This window comes from Manacus vitellinus, unplaced genomic scaffold, assembly GCF_001715985.3.
Source record: "Manacus vitellinus isolate BGI_N305 unplaced genomic scaffold, ASM171598v3 scaffold_37_pilon, whole genome shotgun sequence".
NCBI lineage: Eukaryota > Metazoa > Chordata > Aves > Passeriformes > Pipridae > Manacus > Manacus vitellinus.
In genome coordinates, this window is record NW_021940517.1 from 7,456,777 (window position 1) to 7,470,599 (window position 13,823).

The 13,823-nt window shown below is 47.0% G+C and overlaps 1 long non-coding RNA gene across 1 annotated transcript; it reads left to right on the forward strand.

The window, feature by feature from the left end:
- Nucleotides 1–2,173: 2,173 nt before the first annotated feature.
- LOC108640543 lies at nucleotides 2,174–4,522 on the forward strand. Its single transcript, XR_003915970.1, has 3 exons — nucleotides 2,174–2,419; nucleotides 2,649–2,766; nucleotides 4,407–4,522. It is a non-coding gene; the product is annotated as an uncharacterized LOC108640543 (long non-coding RNA).
- Nucleotides 4,523–13,823: the final 9,301 nt, after the last annotated feature.

Sequence of the window (13,823 nt, forward strand, 5' to 3'; positions counted from 1 at the left end):
CTGAGGCGGCCAGCCGAGGCCGGGGGGCAGGAACAAGGAGAAGGGGACAATTCCGCCGGGGCACCGACGTGCTCCCGGAGAGCCAAGGGTTAACATCGGCTCGCTTTTACCGAGCAGCCCTCCTTTCGCATTGCATCGAAGTCCTTTAAAGCTGTTTCTCTTCCCTCCTCCTCTCCCCGGCTGGAAAGACGATTTATCCATGCATGCTAAGTAAACAGAGCTTTGTTTTCGTCTTCCACCCACTGCCCTCTTTCTCCAGCTCGAAGCTGGAGCCTCGCCAAGCCGGCTGCAGCGATCGCTGCCTACACACACACACACACACACACACACACACACGGGGGGAAGAAGCCGGGTTTCTCGGATGAGGCAACGAGCCTGCAATTGGCAGGGACAAGGCAGGAATTGTAATTGCACTTCATCATGTGATGGCTTATGAAAGAGGAAGTTTGGATGTTTTAGTCACGTACTCCTTTGCCCTCTTGCTTTAGCCTCCAGGTTCTCCGAAGGAAAAAATTACATATATTTATATATACTGGTGGAAAGCCAAGAAACAGTGTGTTTGCACATTTCAGATCATGAGCAGAGCTGGAGTGCTAGCTGAGCGAGGCTGCAGGGGAAGAAGAAAGCAAGGCTTTCAGCTGTGGCAGGCTTTTAACTGCAGGACAGAAAATGTGATCTGTATTCATTTTCCTTTATTTCTAATCAAAACTAGCTGCATGGAAAAGTCAAGACGAGCAGTATTCTGGTTCTGCCACATTTACTGCCTTTGAATTCACTCTGGTGGAAAAGGCAAAAAAAAGCCAAGCAAAAACCCATGTTACTGAGCTCAATGTCAAAAAGCTGATAAAAAATAGTGGCAGTGCTACATAGGAAATGCGGTTTATGTATCAAATCACAAAAAAAAATACCTCAAAGCTGCTGACTGCTACAGTGGTAACTGCACAGGAATCAAACAAATAATGCGTTTGTTTCTTGTTCCCTTTTTTTTCTCATTTTTGAAACAGAAACCATCCTTTTGTGCCTGATCTCTGCGAAATGCCGCTTGCTATGACACACCAAAGCTATAGATAGGAGCAGTGAGTGCTGGAGGACGTCTGATGAGATGTGGGGCTGTGCAGGTCTGGGGCAGTGCCTGGCCAAGGAGCACCCTGGTAGCATGGATGGGGGTCTAGCACGGTGTGGAAAGCCTTTGTCTTGTTCTGGTGTGCCCAATATCATAGGTTAGGGAAAGAAGGGAGAGGAGAGGTTGAAGAGGCCAGCTCTTTGAGATGAACTGTGTCTGCCACCCCTACATCGCCACGGCAAGCCCCTTTTCACTGTGTGTTTTTTGGCTTTTTTCAGTGAACCACACTGAGATTTTACTGTGTTTCTCTTTCTCCCTGCAGGATCCTATTTACTTTACCACCTGTCCTCTGTGCTAGTGGAAGTGATCGCATGCAGATCCTTGTCCCAGAACTGTGCCCCCAGCCTGCACTTTACCTACATATTCATCCCCCATGGGGCCTGCCCTTCCTTCTGTGTCCAAACCAGTGCTCCTCACCTGCTCTCTTGTGCCCTTGGCATTCCTCTTTCCCTCCCCATCGAGAGCTGTCTCGCATACTCATCCAGCAGATATACACTGCTTCCTCCACAGCTCTTATTGGCATCCTTCTGTTGCAGCAGAAGTCCTGCAGGGTAGTATCAAAATGGCCAGAGCCAAGATGGAAAAGTGATTATGTTGGAGAGTGCTACCACCTCTCCTTCATTGATCCATAATGAATTATGGAGCTTGTTCTCCCAGAACTGAGAGAAGAGAGACTGGGAATAGTCCTTGAGGTTTTGGATTTGGTCAGATGCAGGTGATTCTGGGCCAACAATGTTAGTGCCATAGGGAAAAAAAAAAGATACTGATGCAAATGAGAGTGTAATCAGGCACAGCTTGTTGACATAAATAGGCTTTGGACAGGCTCATGGTAAGCCACCGATCCTGCAGATGTTTACAACCACTTATAACTTTATTCACGGGAGCATCACTATGAATGTAAAGCCATGTGCACTTACGTGCTCACCGGGTAAGAGCACGCTTGCCTGAGAGCCGCTTGTCAGTGGTGTGCTGACGGCTGCCCTGCAGCCTGGAGCTGACTGTTGATGGCAGGAGCTGACAGAGGCACTGGCACAGAAATACTCTACTGAGGCTGGAGAGAGGTCACTGCACTAGCTCCCTGCAAGGCAGGACATGCCAGAGGATTGAGAGGGACTCGAGCAGCTACTCAGTGTCTGCCCTTTTCCATACATGGTGCCTTTTATTAACTCCTTGAAAACAGCTGCATTGAACGCTGCTGTTTTGTGTTAACTTCTGAAGAGCTGTGAGGCTCCTAAGCAGAGCCTGCCTAGAAAAGGAAACAGCAGAAGGAGACTGGTGTGCCATCTCCTGAAATATGTATGTATGCTGATATTCTGCTCCAGTGTTTTGCTTTAGATAGTTTGGGCAGGAGTAGTTACAAGGGACTCACACTGCAAACAAGAGCCTGGGTGCTACAGATTCTGCTCCGTTGGTGGGCTCTACCCTAGACAGTTTGGAGCAAAAATTGCATGCTTTCTTTAAAAAAGCAAACAATTCTGTTTTTAGCTGTGCAGTGCAGTTGACTTTATGCCTTCTTTTCAAGCAGGAGTAGAAAAAAAGCATCAAGGAAAAGATCATGGAAGTACTTAAGAATTTCAGAAGTTACTACCCTTGGAAGAGAAAGAAAAACTTCAGAGAGACACTTCCAGATACCAGAAGAAAGGGTAATTGATGTGGAAAAGCTTCCGTCCCTTATCCCCAGGCTGGGTAAATAGGCATATCGGGTTATCCCCTTTACACCCCGCCTTGGTGCTCTGCATTTTGAGCCACAGTCAGCAATTGTCTGCATCCATGGGCGATGGGGGCAGGAATGTGGTGGCGGGGGGCTTCCCGAGGTGCAGGCAGAGCGGCCGGCTGGCCGGGTGACCCCTTCCCAAAATAAACAGGAAGCCCAGGAAGCCGTGACCCCTCCGTGACACCGTGCTGGCTCTGATCCCTGCCTTCTGTGCGGGAGTCGACAGGCTTCCAAGTACCCTTCGAAAATTGGACAGGGGCGTGGACTCCACAGGAAACGTTACAAAATAAGAACAGAAACAGATCATCTGTTGAAAAAATTACAGAGGGCTTTAAAACTCCTTCTTTTTAAGCTCCCAGATAGTTGTATGCCTTGTCTGTGCTTCATTCCCCTGAGCCCATGATGATGCAGCATGCAGAGCCCTGAGTAGCTGCAGAGGGGCAGAGCTTCCCTTTCTGCATGTGTGGAAGGGTTGCTTTGCCTGAGCAAAGCACAAAGAGAAGCCCCAGGGAGGCTGAGCCAAGGGCTTTCTCAGATGGGCTGAGGAGTTCAGGCTGGGAAATGCTTTTTTCCTGTTTGTGGGAGTTGGCAGTGGGGTCCTCACACAAAATAAAAGTCAAAAATGAGGCCCAGACCTTCTTGAAGCATGGGCCAGGGCTGTTAATGTTGTTTCCAACATGGGAGTTCCTGCATTACCCAAACATCCCACTGAAGCAGCAAACTGGCGCTTGCTGACAGCTCCAGCTGGCAAGTTACCTTCTGGGCCTGCCAGAAGAACTCGCAGTCCCCAAAGGCCTCCCTGCCTCGACTGCTGATGGCCATGGCCCCACAGTTTAGGGCAGGACAGGACCACCATCAGTGGGGCAGGCAGCCCAGCTGAAGGTACTCTGTGCTGCTGCTGTCCTCCAGGCTTCCTGGCAGCACCAGCCATTTTGCAATCCCATTTTTCTACTCACCCAGCGGTTGCCTTGTCCTCCCTGCAGGGCACGGGCACCTGGAAGGGCACTCTGGGGGGAAGGTGGTGATGGATTTGGCCTCCTCACAAATCAGCTAGTTCAAAGAGACCTGAAGAGATCCACTTAAAGTGGATTCCCTCTCTGATTCCCCAGCAATTACTAGGATTTTATAGCTACCAAACACCGGGTAGCTAACCAGACATGCTCACCTAGCTGGGTAGCAAGATGAACTGTGCTGGTGCCCTTCCCTGCCCATGCTTCCCTGTCCCCCTGCCCTGTGAAACACTTTAACACAGGGAGCAATGTGCAGCTGCTAAAGGAGAGTCCCTTGAACAGGCCAGTCTTCCTTCCACAGGAATTTTGGCCATCAGCATGCAAAGGCTGCAAAATGATGCATTAGGCTGCAGCCTTGGTTTGTTTCAGGCACATTGAGATATGGTTGAGGTGCCCATGTTTCTGCTAATCATTGCAGCTATACTGTTTCAATTTTGCAATGTAAAGAGCCAACAGAAATGTGCCCAAATCTGAGAAAACATGAAATAGAACCAAAATTTGTTTTTGGCATCCTGGCACTCCGTCTGATTCTCTCCCTTTCTCTCCTCCTGATGCCCAGGCAGTACCCCTCCTTTGCAGGGAGCCCCTCAGGGAGCATTCTGCACAGTCAGAGGAGGGAAGAAATGCTCTTCTCTGTGCTTCAGCCCATAGCCTTATCTTTTTGATGACTACAGTGTAATATGTAAGTAAAAACAAGTAAAAAAGAGTATTTTTGTCTTCTTGTACGTTCTGTCATATGAGTAGTATAATACTGTGTAGCAATGCTGAGGAGCAATACGTACGAGTTTAGGCATTAATGATGCGTTCGTAAACTTAAAGCAGATCTGTATTGCATTACCTCATCCTGTCCATGTGTAGTTTCAGGCAAAAAAATCATGCACATCTGTTTTCCAGGAACATACATCCCTCCTGCTCAAGCTGAGCTCCAAAGAGAGGTGCCTGCTAGGAAGTACAGTTGAGTTCATATTTGATTAAAAGAACACTAGCAACATTAATAACTGGTACACCTGTGCTGGAATTGGCAATTAAACTCAGTCTCCTCCTGTGAATTTTAGTCATTAAAGGAACTTGCCAAAGGCTGGGACTTGGGTATCACTTAGTCTCCCAAACAGGACTGGATGAGGGACTAGTCATCTTCATAATGGGTCCTGCCAAGAACCTTGCATCATGCTTGAGGAATGGGCATGTCAGTGAGCTCGCTGGGGTGGCTGCAGAGACTGCTTGCACAGCCACCACTCTGCTGATTCAGGGGTCTTGCATGTGCTCCTGGAAGGTGCCAGACAGGCATCCCTCAACAACCTGCCCCCTAACACGTCTCGTCACAGTCTCAACACATAGTTCATCATGATCAGGAGCACTAAGCAGCTGCCTCTTTGCTCCATTGTCTGCTTCTACTTCCCATACGCCTTGTGCAGCCTCAGAGGTTAATAACTTTTGAATATTGCAGATCTGGGATGGGTTTCAATGGCTGATCCAGAGGCAAGAGGGTGATCATCTTGATCATCCATTTTCCCTCTACCAGTTACTATTATTGCTAACTGCTGTTCCACACACATTGTAATTAAGTGGAAAAAATACAGACCAAATGAAAAAGGGTACAAGCCTCTCAAAAACATCTCTGCTTTAGCTGCAGCCTGACTCAGCCTTCAATTAACATTCTTACTTAAAATAGTTTTGTTATACAGCTTTTGTTAAATCTTACATAATAGCAGGCCAAATCACCACCCCAGAGCGCCATGAGCTTGGCCCTGGTTTCCAGAGCACCATCTCATCCTGTCTTTGATCCAAATAGTCTTGGATATGGGTGAGCTACTGGAGGAGAGCATGCAGCACACTTGCAGCTTTGCCTCGGTGGGCACAATGAGCTGGTGCTGCCGCTAGAAGAAGTGGTCCCACTCTCCCCCACTCTGGCTGCTTGGTTCTGCCTAACGCTGCCCTTGGCATCTTGCCTGCATTGCTGCTGGAGCAAATCCGGCAGCACCAACAGATGCAGAGCAGCTAAACCTGCCCAGGTGCCCCCATCCTGCTGTGCTAGTGCTCCTGGGGCAAAAGGGAGCAGGCCAGGATGGGAGGCTGGGAAGGGACCTCAGCAGTGGGATCACTTTGGAGCTGTAGCAGAAGCCTCTCATGCTGCACCTCGTGCTGCACCTCGTGCTGCACCTATACCCATCCTGTTACTCACCAGTGGCTGTGCCCCACCTCATCAGGCTGCTGGAGTGCACACTGGGGAAGAGGGAGGGACACATGGACCAGCTGGGCTTCCAAGGGTCACGGGACCACTCTGGATGTAGGTCTACCATTTCCTACCAGGGCCTGAGGAGCTTGAGAAGTGGGATCCATCTCTTGCAGAGCACTATAGCATCCCTGTCTCCATCACCAACATTGATAATGTGGAGAAATCCCTGCGCTGCAGAGGAGTGTCCTTATGGCTCAGTAGAGCTACAAAAACATTTAAGTACCAGCATGATTTTTTTGATGTTGTTCTTATCGGGCCTGGTGTCTAACTGGTACAAAACTGGAATAAAACGGGTACGTGTGTGTGTATATATTCATTTATGTGCGTGCCCACAAAATATAAAAGGGGACTTTGTATTAAAATCTGGAAAATTGGCACATGGGATGCAGGTATGAAGGGAGGAAGATACTCCCTTGTCTACTTCAGTTTGGGAGACTACTTTCCATTTGAAGCCATTGATGTCAAGTTTATGGCTCCACAAGTGTTCTCTGGGATTGTGAGAACCTTAGCCTGAGACTGCGTGATGCTCCTGGACTGGGATGGTGTTTCAAATGGAGAGACAGCTGGGAAAAGAAAGAGCCAGGCACATCTAAACCTAGTATCGCTCACCACCCCTGACCTCAGGAAACCAGTGATCACAGTGGGAACATAGTTCCTGCCGGAGGCAGCTCGGCTAAGTCACTGAATTTTCACTAGAGTGGCATTTGGCCTGAGGTGATAATGCACAGCACCGGTTAACGTGAGGTCAAGCGGTCGTGCAGCTGACAGCTCACTCCTGCCTCGTCCAGAGAACCGTAGCATCTGCTTGGCTCAGCTCAGGGTCCCAGCCTGACTCATTGCCAGTGCTGAGGGGGGTTGCTCCTGCTAGTGCTCCCCTCTGCCAAGGAGCTGGGAAAACTCCTAGGACTGACAGAAAAGTCACATCATGGGCTCAGCTCCCCTTCCTCTAGGAGATCTGCAGTGGCATGCAACCTGGAAAGAAGTAGGTTAATGCAAGAGAGGCCCTTTTTGTTGTGAATTTTGTTTTATACTGAGAGTTACGTGTTTTGGCAGACTTTTTGATGAATAGGTCAGCAGGGTGTGGAAACATATTCTAAAGCTTTCTGCATCCTTGCACATGCTTCTGGTTGCCGGGGGTTTTGCCTACTGCTTCACTTGGAAAGGTTTAAAAGAAAATGCAAATCATAGGCAAAAGGTAGAGATAGATTTCTGTATGTCAGTTTGGTGCAGATTTTAGCCATTCCCTTATCATTTGTGAAACAATAGAAAGAACCCCAACTCAGCTCTATACGATATGAAAATACCAGTTTCTCTGTTTACAAATGGTTGAAAAAACCCCATCCCAACCTGCTATATGCAGCTTCAGGTAGCATACATAAATTTCCTTAGAACTTACTTTGCCTCAGAATGGGTATAGGCCACATATGGGAAGAACCTGGACTTTTTCACACCTTCTTCCAAAACTAGCATTGGTAATAAAAAGATATTATTTCATGTATTTCAAAAACAGGTGACTATTTCTGCATGCTAGGCTTTCAGAATCAAACTTCTACACTTGAAATATGAGAAAAATCGGATGAGCAAAAGACTAAGAAACTCTTCAGATGTAATCAGATACACTGTCTGACAGACTGGAATACTTAAAATCCTCTTCAACCAATGGCATGTCAAGACATGCCTGCTTTGGACACTGTAAAGACATCCAGCCCCCATATTTTACATGCCCTCCTAATTACATTCATATGTTCAGTTTCATATTTGACCTCTCTTGCAACAGAGTGCCGAGTAAAGTACTCCTCCTCCTAGGTCTTATATAGGAATTAAACTGGAGAGTGTGGAGAATTCATGATTGTTGTATTCCTCATACACACACTGGACTAACATAAGGAGTAAGCAAAATAAAAACATTTTAAAAAACACACTGTAAATGTGCACTTTTTAATTTAAAGTATGGTCTGGGCTCTTTCTCTTGGCCTTGTTTTTTGGAGCATTTTGGTGTTCACACCTCTAATGCTTCCTCCATCTGGCAGCTCACCAGCTACCAGGTTTCAGCTTCTCTTTATTCAGAGGAAAAGACTATTTGCACAAAAATTGCAACATTCCAGAGTGAGAAACCGACTAATCTCAGTCGTTAAGACTTTTGTCACTGAATCCAGCAGGCTCAGGTTCCCAGCACACTGGGAATGGCTTTACACGAAGCCCCATGGAAGTACTGACCAGAAGACAACAGCTGCATAGAGAAATCCACTGTTTTCTTCCCTCTCCTAAATTCTCTGAGAAGCCCAGGCCAAAAATCACATCACTCTCAGCAAGAACAGAATTGGACCCTTTATAGTTATAGATATAGACATAGATTATTTGGCACTTAATACACATGCTTTAAAAGCATGTTATCGAGGAGAAAAAGATCTGAAGGCACAGTGATTACTAAGTGGTGACCTTTGGACCCTTGCTGTTGATTTGGGGAAGGAAACAGCAACGGTGACAGAAAGAGCAAAGCAACTGGCAGCCTGCGCCACAGTGGAATTCACTCCCAGCTCGTTATCAGGCAAGACACAGGAGTTTTTCCCAAGTGCAGTCCACAAAGTTGGATCACAGCCCCTCAGCCTTCAGCACATCATGATTTCCAGATTCAAGACAATGATCTGGGATTTTTGGGGTGAGCTGCACCACCTGTATATTTTACTTGGACAGCTGAGTTGAAATACCATGCTGCTCTGCTCTTCTTTAGCACTGTTATTACAACCTTTTTTGTGAAGCAAGAAGACTAATCCTCATGTAAAAATAATAGTATTGCAGACCTAGACAGCAGATGGTTTTATTAAATACCTGGGCAAAGTCTAAGGTCATCATGCTCTAACAACTAACAAGATATATTGTCTATCACTTAATAGGTAACCTCCTAGTGTGGGATGTTTGCAAGGCTGAGCAGAGTGGCAAGTGGTATCTTGTCCAAGCCCAGATAACTCTTCCAGTTAAACAAATATTTGACAACCATTTTCTTGCCTAAATTTGTTGCTACCAACACATCAGATAGAAATAATATGATTCCATTTAATCTCCTAAACGATCCCTTCTTTAACCAGCTACATTAGGTTTTAACTAGACAGTAGCAATTTGAGTGCTTATTGATAGTTGCCTGGCATATAGGTTAATTTATAAGAGCACAGAGAGACAAATTCTTAGGGCATGTAAATAATTGTGAGTCTGCTGCAAAGTGTGTCTCTGACCAGCTTCCCAGGGCGCCATGCCTGTGAGGTGTGCTCGCCAGCCAGTTTTTGTTGTCCACAGACGTCTTCAGCCATGGTGTGTGTTTCTTATTACTCACGTGACTGCTGTCCTAAGGATTCACACATTTATTTGCATTGATAGTTGAAATTGAACCTTGGTAATAATATGTGTCAAGGTTGTTCTCATTGTGTGATCTAATAAAATTTTCAGGCAGAGCTCCCTCTAAGGATTAATTTCATATTGTAAAAACTGCATTTTATCATTATTTTCTTTTATATTTGCCTAGCCTTCCTTGAATTTTACCTCTCAGCTGATGGGTGACAATTTCACTTCTTTAATGGCACTCCCAAGTGTGAGAGCAGCTTTGTATATCCACTTATTTACTACTTTTTCCTCAGATGTTTCTTCCCTGCCAGTATACCTCTTAGAAAGTTTGCCCAGGCCAGTTGCCCAGACCACCCTGTTAAACAGCCACATGTTTTTGCCTGAGTAGGGCAGCTATCTCCTGTGAACATGCCTGGTGCTCAGAAAGGCTGCTCCCCTGAAGTGCAGCCTTCTCTTCTGACATTGCCTTCTTTTAGAAGCATAGGTGAGCATGTCTGCACACTTTCAGGGCCTTCAAGGAAACCATGGAAGTTAAGCATCACTCTTTGGGGCAGATCTTGGCTTTCATTTAATTACTGTATAGTGGCAAGATGGGGACTTAAAGAAGAGTCCTGTCACTGCCAATAGTTTCACACAGTACTTTTCCTCTACAGCAATTGCTCTCCTGCTAGGATCCATGAACTTGAGAACAAAGTACATTTTATTATTTACAAGGGTTAGATGACAAATACAAACAGATGGTGCGAAGATGACTCCTAATGCATAGTGATCAAGTAATTTAATATTCATGGGTGAAGGCCTGGAAGATTAAGTAAACAGATTCAAATGTTCAGGGGAAAGTATCTCCTAACAATGCATAAAGTCAGCATGGCCCTTTATGCCCTGTTACCACTTGGGTCAGGGCAATTTACATAAAGGAAAAGACTGACCAAATTTTCCAGTCTTCTTCAAGAGCTCAACTTGAGCAGCATCTTTGTAAAGGAACCCTCAGCAGGAGTTTTTACAAGACCAAGAAAAAACCTTCTATTTTGCAGTTAAAGAGGGCTGCAAAGCCTGAGTGTGCTCCAGTTTGCTGCAGCTGCCCTTATGTAAAGCAGTCTTACCTGAATGACAGTGCTGTTTTAGCTGGGACTGGTTGGATGACTTATGATTACTCACCCGAGCAAGTGTTGTGGCACTGGAGTCTCACCACACCACTGTGCCGCTAATGATACTTCTCATGGCAGAAGCTAGGATTTCACTGGTGCTGTTTTCACATGTAATCATCTTGCAGAGGCAGTTTCAACACTGATGAATATTGCGAGTCAGGTCCTCAGTATGAATCATCTTGTCCTTCCAGATGACTTTTTCTTTCTGTTGTTTACATCAGAAGCAGGGAATTTTGATGCTTTTCTGTGCCTGTGACTAAAGGAGTGTTTCATATGGGAAGCGATTTCCAAACTGACTTAAGCCATCCCTCTATATATTTCCCTTTGTGGTTGTTGCTATTCTCCTTTTGAGTGTGGGTAGCTAGGAAGATGTTTCTAAGGCACTACTGACTGAGCGCTGAACGCATGACAAGAAATTAAAAACAGGGGGGAAGAGTTTATTGTTGCTGGATTGTACGCAGAAGTTTGATTTCCCTTGTCCAAACTGAGTTGTTGAACAAACAGAGTATCTGGGGTTTGGTTATCCCGTCGGCTTATAGGATCACTCAGCCCCGGGAAGGTGTGCTCATAGAGTCAGGAGCAGGACAGCAGCTCTGAGCCTCCCTGCCTTCCCTTGAAAAAAGCCCTTGCCAGTGCAATAGAGGACCAGGATGCCACAGCCTGCAGAAAAATGGGAGAAGCTAAGAGATGGGGTAGGGCTGGAGAATGGTTGAGCTCCAAGGTGCAGCATGCAAAGGGTGGTGGAAAACTGCCCATGAACGTGGAGGTGAACTTTGCCCCAGGAACTCCACCACTCTGGCTGCAGGAGGAAAAATGATACCCCAAACTCAAAAAAAGGAACTGCTGTTTGTCTGCTCTATTTTCATCTTCTTTCAGTAGCTGTAGCCACCACAGCTATTCTTGTGGCAGGCTATCAAATTTCTGAAGACATTGGGCACCTCTTTCTTAGGATCTTGCTGCTCTGCCACAGCAGAGCAGGTGTGCTTTCTCCACAGCACCTGGCAGCACCCTGGAAGTGGTATCCGGCACCTGAATCCTTTTAATGGATGCCAAGTGAGGAAAGGCATGTTTATTACTGTGACTCCAAGGCTCAGATTTCTATGGGGGCCACAGTGCTGCACAAGTAAGTCATGCTACTCACAGCAGCAGAGGAAGAACATCTCTGCGTCTGGTATCATCTCAGAAATTTGTCTTTCTCTGTGGATGCATTTGGTTGATATGGCTATGCAAGCTGGGATGTGGCCCAAGATATGCAGCAGAGAAACCTGCCCTGTGAATAAGAGCCTTTGTTAAGATGGATCCCATCTGTACATGATTTCATCAGCTCCATGAAATGTACAGGACATTCATATGGTGAAATAGGCAGACTCCCTGTTCCAAGCGAGAAAAATCCTTCTGTCTGCTTTTCCACAGGTGACTGTTGCCATACGAGGAGGTGAAACCTTCTGTGATGCTGTTGCTGCTCTTAAATGCAGGATGGGACAAGTGCTGTGACCATGCTAACATGCCAAATAATGTGCATAGAGAGACATCAAAAGCACACCCAAAAATTGGCATTACCCTCTCCTTTGCCTTCTCTTCCTTAAATATGGGGCTGCTTAAAGCAGCATAAATACAATTCAGTCCAGCTAACGAGCAGTCCACAGTGCTGAAACACTCCTGCCATCCAAGCCAGCTCCCTGCCAGTGATTTCATTTACCATATGTTTGGTGTGGTTTTTGGCAGAGTCAGCCTGAGCATTTTTTTGGGCAGGCCTGCAAACCAGTTTTTCCCTGCCTCCACTCAAACGTGAGCAGCTCCTGTCTGCCACCGTCACACTGCTGCACAGGGTCAGCCTGGCTGCTTTGGACAAAATTAGTCAGAGTGGCCTCTGGAAAAAAGCCCAAAGAGGGCTGATTCATTTTCCGTAAGACTATTTGTATTAAGGACACTGTAGGAAGATGACTTCTTCAGCATCACACCCAGCCACTATTGTAGCTGTTTTTCCCATCATGCAATAATGTCCCCAGTGATCACCACACTGATCACCGTGTGCTTTCTTGCTGGAGAGGCAGCCTGAGGAGGCTGCAAACAGCAGCAAAGGTAGATCCCAACAGGAACAGGGAGCCCCAGCACAGCCAGCAGCAGCAGTCCACCAACTATACATTCCTGCAGCCGCCTCATTTTTCTGGTTTGGTTTCTGTTTCTTTGCTGTGAGCGTCTGGTGGGTTTGCAGAGGAGTGAACCAGGGCAGTCCCCAGTGCTGGCCTGTCTCTGCAGCCTGGAAGCCTGAGTCATGGCAGTGGTGGCTGTCCCAGTCTCCCCATGGAGAGCTCAGCTGCCCAGTGACAATGCTGTCAGGTAAGAGGGCTGACGGCTTTCCCAGGGAAGGAAAAGAGAAGGTCAGGTACACACCAGGAAGGATTAGCTCAGTGGATGCCAGTAAGGAGCAAACCTGGCAGGATTAGGGTGCTTTTCTCCAGGCGTTGGATCCAGTGTCATGAACGGCTTGCTGTGGCCTGTCTGCACGTCACACTCTGCTGCCTGCTGCAGGGCTGCCCAGCTTGGGCAAAACCAAAGCAAACTGTGGAATGGGGCAGGCTGCTCTGGAAAGCCAGCACTGCTGCTAATGCACCTTAATGTATCAGCTGCAGCAGTGCAGTAAGTGGGATGGAGGTGCTGGGCCATGCTGGAGGACCACACTGGGAGTGTCACTTATGCCAGGATGCACTACCCAGACATACACTCTGGCTGATGCCATGCAGCTAGGGCCCAGAACAAGTCTAGCTGACCCAGGGGAAAAACCACACTTCCCCGCCCTTTATTAAGCAGATGCCAGAAGATGAGAAGGTCTGACTGCCTCTTACTTTCCTGCCCCGTGGTCAAAGCACATATTCCCAGGGTAATAGCAGTATTTTACAGAGACAAGTCATGTTCCCCTGGCAGAGGAGCTTAGCAAAAGACTCACAAGTTCTCTGTTCACCAAAAACTGTTCTTTAACTTACTGACCTCAGGAAACAGCTTTGTCAGGTAAGACCTCTAAGCAAAGATGAGAAAAAATCCCAGTAGACTGCAGGGCTGTGATTCCTCCCTCCCTTTCTGCTGAATTAATTGCTAGAAAGGCAGCACATCTGCAGCGGCCAGGCACTCTGTCCCCTCTGGAGGAAGGCACTGGCGTTTGGCCTTACCCTTACATTTCTCTTCTTTGAAGCAGTGTGTCTGATTGACCCTGGAACTGAGATGTGGAATTTGGCTTGATATCCACTGGAAGGAAATT